Source organism: Strix aluco, chromosome 20, assembly GCF_031877795.1.
Source record: "Strix aluco isolate bStrAlu1 chromosome 20, bStrAlu1.hap1, whole genome shotgun sequence".
In the NCBI taxonomy this organism is placed as follows: Eukaryota; Metazoa; Chordata; class Aves; order Strigiformes; family Strigidae; genus Strix; species Strix aluco.
In genome coordinates, this window is record NC_133950.1 from 15,593,412 (window position 1) to 15,604,429 (window position 11,018).

The window sequence follows — 11,018 nt, forward strand, 5'->3', positions numbered from 1 at the left end:
CTTAATTCCTTTACAGTTCTGTTTTCTCTATCGCTGTCGTCGGAATTCTCGGTGGTTGGCACGTCGTAGTTCTTTGGCACACTGCAGCTATTCAGGAGCTGCACAGAATTATGTCCGTTATTTGACATTGCTGAAAAGTACCACCTGCTGAATTCACAAACTTTCTGCTTTCTATTGTTCATAATTTAAATTAAGCAGATCAATGGATACTTACGCACTTTGATAATAAGCAGTGGCTAAACTTAGGAAAGTTATTCCCATTAATAAACAAATTTATTCTGAAAGAATAACTTGGTATCTAAGACTACTGCTCCTGTGAATCCATGTTTCTCGTGTTGTCTAAAATACAGCCAGGCACGAAACAGTTCAGGAATATTTGGTGATATACGATAACGGTAGTCGGGCTAATTACAAGAACAGAAGTAGCACCACCAGCACATACATATGGTGCTGGTACTTCCAGTCACGAGAGTGCAAGAGAAAGATATGACAGCCTACTTGAATGATGAATGTTCATGGACTTTCTAGGATTGTATTTGTGAGCTGTGGTGTTTTAAGTATCTAAACACTGGTTACTACAACTATGACAGGAAAACTGCATGTAGAATGATCTTCGCTGGCTGCAAACAAGTTTAGAAATATCTGTATCGTTAAATAATATTCTGTAATAAAATTGATATGCTTTAAATATAAACACAGTATGTTAAAGAAAGAAAAAAATGTATTTAAACTCTACCAATTCTTTCAACACAAGAAGTCTTTCTAAGATTTAAAATGAAGTTTTGATCAAAGTCCATGAGAAAATATGTACCTCCCTGCAATACCAGATGATGTCTGTCTTGAACAGATTATTGGGGGGGGAATGGGACACGACACACTAATATTCTTCTACATGATACAAGAAGTTTGGGACAGTCTGTCCATCCCTGGGACAACTTACTCCTGAACACAGTTCTGAAGCACCTGTATAATGGGCAGCTAACAGAACAGACATTGAGAAAAATGCCAACACTGTATCCTCCTCACTTCTGATCCGCTTCGCTCACACCACAGTAGAAAATTAAAACAAAGTCCATAAACATTTCTTAGAGAAAAGTGATTAATTTTCAACAATAATAATTTACTGCATCCTCCTGTACAATAGAGTTCTGTGACTAAATGTTATATCACTTTAAGATTAGATGTTCTAATGATATAATGCAAAGATTTTACCGAATCATTATTTAGTGGGAGTCATAAAAACCTCTCAAAATTAATCTTTCATGCACATCTAGCTTATCCAAAGTTAGCATTTAATTAGATGGCCTTGGCACGAATGAGCTTACTACTTTATTTGCTCAATCAGTATATGTCTCTTCAGTAATTATAATTAATTCAAGTCATTGACTCACCTCCCAGCAAACAATGCTAAACGTTACACAAAATGGAAACAAATGCTTATCCTTTTCCAAATGTAAAATGTCTTCTCACTTTCAAACTTGGTGAAATGTTTTTTGGTTTAGGTGACAGGGTATTTAATATACTATGTGATCCAGCAACCACCTCCTAAATGTAACTCACTCGCATATGTATTTAAACAACATATAGAAAGTACATGAAGGGGAAAAAATTTAAATATATTAGCTCAGCATTTACCACACAAACCAAAGTTCTAACACATTAGAGCACAGATGTTTATGTCAATATGAAGGACTATATCTTTCTAAGACAACCATTGAAAATCACCATTTTCTAAGCTCTTGACTTAAAAAACAAAAATTTAGAGCAATTATTTCTCCATCCAGAATAAGTGGGAATAGGACAGTCAGTCATTTTCACTCATAAGCAAAACAGCTTCTGAGGGGCTGAGTAGAAAAAGAAGGGTCATCAAAAAAAAAATAATTTTAAGTTTAGATGATCAAATATCATAAAATCTTTCAGTAAGCACGTGGCAGAAACCCTCATGCTGTAGCACAACATAACGACCCTGCTGGCATACGGCTCCGAGCACTGGCAGCAGAGTGGGATGATGGACACGCTGCTCAGCCCCAGTGCCGAGCCCCGCACTACCCAGCGGCCAGACGTGGAGCTGCAGCGAGTAGATGTTGGTGCGGTGAGTAGAACAGCATCTAACCTAATAAGATGGTTAAATATTTATAATATAGTCTGTTCGTTTTATTTGCACAGTATTATAACAGATCTGGAGAAAACGCCTGTTCAGTTGCATGTTATATTAATATTTGGGGGCATAACGCCGAGTCTTAGTGCTCGTAGGAAAATCCTGGGTAGTTCTACCCCTCCTCTTCTCCCGCGCACCACCCTATACCCTACCATGGCAAAAGAGGAACGATACTTCTTTCATCAGGTGGTTAAGCCGCTATTGGCATTTTTCATTACTACAGCCACAGGATTACTTTTGTTATTCTGAAGTCATTTATGGAAAACACCACCCGTGAGGCCCCTGGGACAAGGGACTCGTCACCGGCAGCAGGTGACCACGCCACGTTCCACGCGCCTGCCAGGCCACGCAGATTTTCAAAGAGGCTTCAAAGTTCCTTTCCGAGGAGTGGATTCTCCTTCGTATCATCCTAGCTTGTGCTGCAGAGTTAGCAGATCAGTGTAAAATTCCATTAACACTGTTAAATACTTAATTTATCTTATTCACACTGTCACTATTCATAAAAATTTAACCCAGTAATTTCCTGTGATACAAAGCATAACAAAGTATGAATATTTAACTACAAGGTAAATAACACACTATTATTTTTTATTCTAAATTGTTGACTTCACTTAGCATGTCTGCTTTGTATAGCACCACACTATTTTTCAATTAAAGGTCCAGATGTTTCAAAGGCTCCAGTAGGCAGCAGCGGTTATGAGAAATGCGTTATCTGCATTGCAATGATCACTACAACATCAGCTCCAGGCTGCATTAACATACTCATGTTTTATTCTAGCCCCCCTCCTAATGTACCAGTTAATTATACAACACACAGCTGAGAAACATAACCTCCAGAGCTGGACAGTTTCCTTCCACGCTTCCACCTGAATAAATTTCTATATGCACCTCAAAACTATGATTTACATATATAACCACATAATCAAGTATCCCAAATTACTGCCTGTTCTTTCTTGGCATTCACTCCCACAATTAATAAAACTATGTAAGTCCTGAGCAAAGAATAAAACATATAATTCTTCTAACAGCGTATTTCAATCATATTAGCACACATTCATTTATACAACCCCACGTTAAATTAAAAACTGTTTTACTTGAAGTGCTATGAATACGATTCCTTGTTATCACATTTTTTCTGACAAATCTTACTTGGAACGGAAGGAGAACACCCGAGTCCGTCCCCGTTACAGCCCAGGCCTCACGTCCTTCCAGACAGTTTAGGACACGGGGAGCCAGCCCATCGCCCACGCCGTGGCAGCACGGTGGCTCCTGGCCAGGAAGGCGAGCACCGTGGGCCAGTGGCCGGCGGCACCCGGAGCTGCCCTTCTGCAGGGCGCTGGACCTCACACCCGCTGCGCCGGCACCGAGCTGACCGTGGGCACTAAACCCTTATCTGCTCGGTGCCAACAGTGCTGCTGAAGAATGGAGACACACATTCAGATTTATCAAAATGCAATTGCTGTAGCTGCAGCTAAAATGCATTCATTACATGAAACTATCCTTAGTTTCCACGCAGTGAGGAGAAGGAATGGCCTACTTTAGAAGAATTATTTATATTTTACTTAGTAATAAACATTACAATTTAATACTGAGGAATAGAGTTGCTCTTTGTAATAACAAAATGCAACAAAAACTTATAATTAAAACTACACCATAAACATTATTTGTATGTTAAGAAATATGCCACGATATATTTTAATGAACAGATGCTATACAAAAGATAAATGTTTTCAGAAATATTCAATCCTTAAACAGATAAGCCTCTAATCCTATGCTTCTGTTGCATAAAGCAGACAGCTCAAGTTCCTCGAGGACATTAGCCAACCTTAGGTGGAACATTTTTAATACATCACCGTGTCACTTTTTAATGTGCCACAATCTATTAACCACATGGCAAACTAACAGGGATTTTTAAAATATGGGTTTTATAGCTTTGTGCTGGTGATTAATTAAATAAATAGCCAGCGTTTCACAAATCATCCCTCTAATTAGTCTAAAGCAGACACTTTGCATTCACTGGCATTATTGCCATCTGAAGCTCACAGAAGGGCAGTTGCGCTCCGGCGAGGCGCCGGCGTGCTCGGAGCGCGGCGTCACCGCGCAGCCCGGGCTGGCACGGCACCGCGCAGCCCGCGGCACCGGCACCGTCGTCACAGGTGCTGCAGTCAGCTGGAATTTGACTCCAGCTGCTTGGAAAAGATGTTCTGTGTAATTATTCTCCCTCATCCTGAAGGAAACAATCGAGATAACAAAGGAACCAGAGCTCTATCTGGAATTTGACCTGAAGTGGCAAAGTTGTGCGCTGCAGAAAATAAACAAATATTAAAGGCAGATGCTAGAAAAAAATTTACGAGCTAAACGATACATTTTCTGTCACAACGTTTCAACGCTGAAGCTACAACTAATTACATGCAGTCCATTCAAGGAAGCCAAGCAAGGCTTATCATTAAAATGACTCAATTATTCTTAAAAAGAAAGAGAAAATCATCTGTAAAACCTGCCTGAAATCTCATCATTTTTACTGTGCCTATCTAGATAGATCATTTCCCCCAGAGCTCAAATTAAACTCTTAATAGTTAATATGTTAAAGTTTTACTACAGGTTTTTTTCCAAATTATTATTAACTGGAATTTCCTATCTAGGAAGGTTTTTATATGGAAATATTTCTGCAGTGTTTAGTGACACTATCACAACAGCTTTTCCCCCCTCAATTTAAAAACCATCAGAGAGATGGAAAATGATGTAGCAGTCAGGCTGCTCGTGAACACGGGATTTTATTTCCTCTACCAGGTGATTTCCCGCTCAGCATCAGCCCCTGAACATGCCCCTTACACCGAAGCCTCCTCGTGCTCAGGCCGGTATCTGCACTACTCGGCAGTGCTCAAGGAGCGAGTCCCACCCCGCCCGGCCGGGGACGTCACTGGGGGCACTGGGACACCGGTGGCACCGTCTTGCCCAGGTCTGCCCTGGCACCCCGAGTGCCAGCCACGGCAGCGCGGAGCTGCTGCCACGCAGGATGCCGACCTGCACGCTACGCCGCTGACTTCGGCCCCAGCAGCGAAGAGTCAGGGGATTAAAAAGCGCAGTCTTGAGAAAATGGTCTATGATAAATAATCCCAGGGCTGGGTTACACCAAGAAAAATGACGTAGAATGTGACTTGGTTATACTACTTGTCACTGAGGGATATTCCTTTAATCAAGCTAAATTCAAACAATTGCACTTCCAGCAATATGGTCAAAGTTTTTGTACTGCAAAAATTAACAAAAGAACAAATGCCTTAGTGCACTGTTAAATAAAACTATTTGCTCCTCTTGCAAAAAGAACAGAATCCAACTCCAAGAAAAATACTAAAGCCTCTTCAGTACGGGATGTCTCAGCCATCTCCTTCAGTCTGATATTTCTCTTCAGAGCTTAACCTGCAGCCCCCAATACCGGGGTCGACTGCCAAAGCGCAGGGAACGCTGCCGCGCCCAGCCCCTCGCCCCAGCAGTGGGGGTCAGCAGGGCCAGCGAGGCCCCTGGCCACCGGGCACCCAGCAGCAGGGGGGGGAGCCGCCGCGGGGGCACCGCACTGCCCACCCTGTGCCCGCAGGGTAACCAAGAGCAGCCGAGAAGAATGACCGGAGCCTATAGAACAAAGAACTGCCAGACCTGAGGCTTAATTCTACCTTTGCCCAGCAATTAAAAAAAATTTAAAAATTTCCTCAGACCCACAACACAAGTTCAGACCTTGGATATATCCTTTCAAGAAATCTGAAGTTCTAATTAACTGTACTGTTAGAAACCTAACAGATTTTCTGTGGCTGACTTGTCTCTTTGTTTTTACTGGCAGTATGACTGCAAAAAGAATTGACTGGCTGTGAAAATTTTATACTGCTTCTTTTGGAAAACAATACTTCCATTACATATAAATGTGTGCTGAAATTCTACGTTATTTTTCTAATTAAGTACTGTTTTCCCTATTACTGTGCCCACAAAATTGCTTTTATAAATACATTTTACACAGGATATAATATACATTCTGAAACAATGCAAATGACTCAGACTTGGAGTTGAGCAAAAACTTGGACTCCTGGCTTTCTGCAGGGTTAATATTCTCATGGCACTTTTCAGAAGACTGGCCTAATGATTCCAGTATGGCTAATCTCCATAAGTTTTCTTTACACTTTTATCTGGATACGGAAAAGATCTTTACTTCCTCCTCATAACCCCTTTCATCCAGCACTAACACTACATTTCTCTTTGAAAGTTCTCCTTTAAACAAGAGTCAGCCGTGTAGGACACAAGGCATGACCACAGCTGACATAACGGAATGCCTGGGCTCTTGCTCGAGGTCATTTTAAGCCAAACGTCATTTAATTAATCACTTAAAGAAAGAAAGAAATGCATTCTGTGTGTAGGGAACCTATACCAGCATTCCAAATGACACAATATGGGGGCAAGGCCTCCAGGACTAACAGCATTAAGACTTTTCAAGTCTCCCGTTCCAGCTGCAGCCCCGACACGGCGCAGGTGCTGGCACGCTGCCGCTTCACCCACACAAAGTACCATGGATCTGCTCGGTGCAACTTCAACAGCCACGTGGCATTTAGGTGGTACCTTTAAAGAGACTATTAAAACGTTTAACCTTAGGAGGCTTTCGCCCTTAAAGTACTGCACACGAAAACACTCTGAGGGGCTAGGTCAAGCAAGTTTAGTTGACGCAGGATTAAAACCTGTTCTCCTGCAGATGACACCACCAAAAAAAGCCCCCAAACCCCACAGCACTCTGAACACAAGACACAGTAAGAGCTTCACAGACTTTCTGACAAACTGGTTTCAACATTTATTTTCCCAGGGCTTAGGTCCATATCAGTCTAAGATATAATAAATTCAATCTCCACAGAGAGATGAGAAACCTTTTTTGTTAGTAAATCAATTTTTCTCATCTTAAATAAAAGCTTTACTAGTATTGAGAAGCTAATGAGAATTGTTTTCCTGTTAATTTCAGATAGGCAAATAAAGGAATCTTACAGGGAAAAAACCAGACCATTATATTGCCTTTACAAATTCTGAGTGGGGAATATTTAATAAAATCTTAAATAAATAAATACTTGATAAAATCTGAATTTATAATAGAAACAAGAATAAAATAATTACAACTCCATTTATATTTAATGTTTAACTACAAAACCATAATTCTTTGGTTATGGATATTATGGTGCTCAAACAGACCCACAGAAGAGTCCTTATTCCATAATTAGTGTCAATGTTTCAAAATTATTTTTCAAGTACAAAGGTCAGAGTAAAGGTATAGTCTAAAACACTATCCTCTGAGAAATTAAAAAAACCCAACTTATTTACCTCAGAAGCTTTTCTCACGATAAACATGTCTGTTAAATGTATATATCCAATCCTCCCGCAAATAGCAGACATTAAAAACATTTGCTAATAAAACATTTCCGTATTTCTTTGGCTGTTAAGAACCTTAACTTGTGAATACGTTTTTCATTTGGTTTGATCTGTAATTAAGGGAAAGATAATGACATTAGTAAATTGCTAAAAATCAATTAGAGTAAAACGCAATATGATTCAGCCAAAAGATTAACAAGTGCCTTATAAAAACTACTTTAAAATTCTTTAATTCTAATTAAGCTAGCTTTAAATGACCATGGCCTAAAAAATGCTTTTTATTTAAATGCATCACCAAACTGGCCATTCATTAAAATTTTCCTGTATGTTTCATTGTATCATCTGTTTTCCTTCCTTTTCATGTTTTGCTTTTTTTTTTTTTTAAGTAAGATTTCCTGCTAAGAAAAAGAGTTTGGGTGTTTCAGAAGAACTCCCGTCAAACTCCCTGGTCCTCTACCGACTCCGGACAAAGTCAGGACCATTTGATGAGCTCCCAGTTGTACTCACAATGGTCTTCACCTCGTGGCATTTGTTGAAATTGAAATATTCAAGCAGAATTATGATTTCTCCCCCAAAAACCAAAGGCGTGTACACTGCACTGAAAGCACACCTTCTCCTTGTTACTACTTAATCTAAGAAACTACCAGGTACAGCAACCAAAACCCAGCTCAGGCTTAACCTCCCCATAGTGTGCCCAGGGCTTACAGAAACCATTACTGGCAAATGACATTTTAAAGGTATTTTAAACTTTCTCTTGTTGGTGCCTATGTTCAAACCGAATGGAAGCAGAAGGATGTCATGATGCCATCCACGCAGAGACAGATTTGAAGTGATGTAGCCCTGTCAGAATTACACAATAATTTCAGTGTCTTACAGGACTGCTTTCAATACATCAAGCATGGGGTTTTTTTTTTCTTCCTTGCTACAGGAAAAATTCAGTGTTTGACATGTATCCTTACTAACTACAGCACACCACACTATTTTATTCATACATTTCATAAACTTCAAAATTTCTCCAATGCTCACACCCTCTTTAGAGGGGAGCACACCAGTTTACAAATGGCCGAGGTAAAAAGGACCTTTGAAGAGAAAAGCATTTTATAAAAGGCACAGTCAAGCTTCAACATAATCTTTTTGATAATGGTTCGTATAAGAATTGAAGGGATGAGACATTAACACAGGAGTGCTGTGCTAATCGGAAGAGGACGGGCAAGGGAGGAGGCGTGCGGTGACCGGAGAGAGCAGGCAGAGGCAGAGCATCGCTTTTCACCTGGTGTTATGTGAAAGGGTACAGAGCACAGAGCTGGAAACTCTGAGCTGATTACTTTTTTATTATTACTTAGAGTATTCTGTGAAGAATAATAATACATTGGGGTTTGTTGCAGCACTGCCTTTTGTCCATCAGTAGATTAACTGAGCACTTTGTGATGAACGTACAACGTCAAGACAGATTTCTGCAAGTAACAAATTCAGAAGCAAAGTCACGTCACCAGACACAGCACATGGAATAAGCCTGTATCCGATTTAAGCACTCTCTGATCTCAACAGATTTTAAGTGCAGCTTCATTTTAAACAAATCGACCAGCAACCTCTCTAAGATCAATCATCAGCATCTTTAGTAGGGTATTAACATCTGCTTTTTCATATTCTTCTCTCAAAACTCCAAAATATCTCTTCTTCCCTCTCCTTGCCTGCAAGAAAGTATGGAGACGAGGGAAGCTAATTACGTACTCACATGCACCATAGCCAATCAGCTAAATTAAACCTGTATTTCACCTAAGTTGTATGGAGTGCAAACAACATTACTAACTTTTCTAATTTCATACTCTAGTACTCCCAAGTAAATAAGAGAGAGGAAAAAAAAGTAAAGTTTTCCTACAAATAGAAACTGTCACTTACTAGGATGTGATCTTTTCAGCTCATGCATCCTAAATGCATGCAGAGATATTATATGCACTTTCTATTTAGCAATTTAATTATATCTTTGCAGTCAGAGAGTGGCAATGGTTTGCAGTAATAATCAGGTGAAAGCATTCTCACATTAATATGCTGGAATCCGATGTGTTAATTTGATGCAACTTTGCGTTGACAATATGTGATTAATTTGTTCTAAGGCTAGCTATGCTCCGAGCTCTGACAGTTTAAAATGCTGGGTTTCTTTATCCATATCACTATTTGACACGCCTTAGCCCACTGCTTTGCTAGGACCACTGTTAATTTGTAATGAACTGGCTTTTCAGGGGGCTCCTTCATTTTTAATTCTGTCAGTGTCACCTCCTTGAGGAAAATTATAAGTTTCCTTAGGTGTGATTACTGCCAAGTGCTGCTGATAAGAGGTTTGAGAAAACAGGGTTTTATAAAGAAGTCAGTATTTAATCTGCTGAAACAGATTTATTGCCTCTAGACAGATAAATATAATAGAAAGTTCTTTCATTTAAAAGTAATTTCAAGTTCTCCTTTACCTCCAACCCCAAAATAAGAACACCTAGACAACAATAGCAATGGTTTAGGGAAAGAAAAGTTGCTATGTAAAATTTATAAAAGTAACCAAATGCCCATAGAAAGGGACACCCAATTATATCTCTATCCAACTTAATTCACGTGGAACATGAAAACATTCACACAGTTGCTGTAAGATGATAAATAATCCAGCAAATCACCGAGGACCCAAGCCTTGAGCAAAACCGATAAAAAACCAGTGATATGGGTGGTCCACTGCAGGATTCGGAGACATATTTACCCCAAGAACATGACTTTGTTGAGAAGTGAGGAAAGCTCCTCAGGAAATGCCCTGCGAGGAAAGTGGACTTGGAAGCTGAAGTTAAAACAGCCTGTAGGATACTGAGGTTTCTGCTAAAACGATGCTGCTTGCCCTCAGACAAACGGCGCTCTGGATCGCCGTGAGTGCTCGCCCCGCCAGGACGGAGCGCTGCGCCTGCGGCCGCTGCTGAAGGGGCCAGGCCTGCAGGCAGAGCAGGACAGCGGGCTGCAAGCGCCTAGAAACAGGCGGGTGGCCAGCTAGAGCTGCTGAAACGTGACCATCCTAAATATAGATATAAAAAAAGTAAATGAGTTAGTTCTATCTCTAATATTATGCTTCTGCTCTTTACAGCAGTGTCAGAATCTCTACACAGAATTGTCAGGAACAGGCCAGGGTTGGATGAAGCATTTAAACAAACCCCAAAATTCACATTGACCAGATGTTCCTCCATCTTCTGTCTTCATCAACGCTTTCAAAATCTCTTACATTTATTCTGTACATCTGGTTATACGTACAGCTTCACACATGTGAGGTGCTTACTCTGACATTAAGTCAGCGACCTGAACCCCTTGGATCTTACACAGAGGATGTGCTGACTCCTACCGTCGTCCCTGTGACCCACCTGCGATGGGAGATGGATCAATTAGCAGCTACACTGAACACCGATGTATTGATATTCTCCCTGTGGGGAGAACCCCTTAGGCAGGA

At 40.5% G+C, this 11,018-nt stretch overlaps 1 protein-coding gene across 8 annotated transcripts in view; it reads right to left on the reverse strand.

The window, feature by feature from the left end:
• Nucleotides 1-11,018, reverse strand: part of MAPKAP1 (MAPK associated protein 1) — a 106,383-nt gene that overhangs the window by 64,888 nt on the left and 30,477 nt on the right. The window contains exon 1 of one of the 8 annotated variants that reach the window (XM_074845968.1): nucleotides 3,308-3,539. The exons of the other annotated variants lie outside the window; for them this stretch is intronic. The gene's annotated coding sequence lies outside the window, so the exon portion shown is untranslated. Of the gene's footprint in view, nucleotides 1-3,307; nucleotides 3,540-11,018 lie in introns of those variants that run through there. 8 annotated transcript variants of the gene reach the window in all.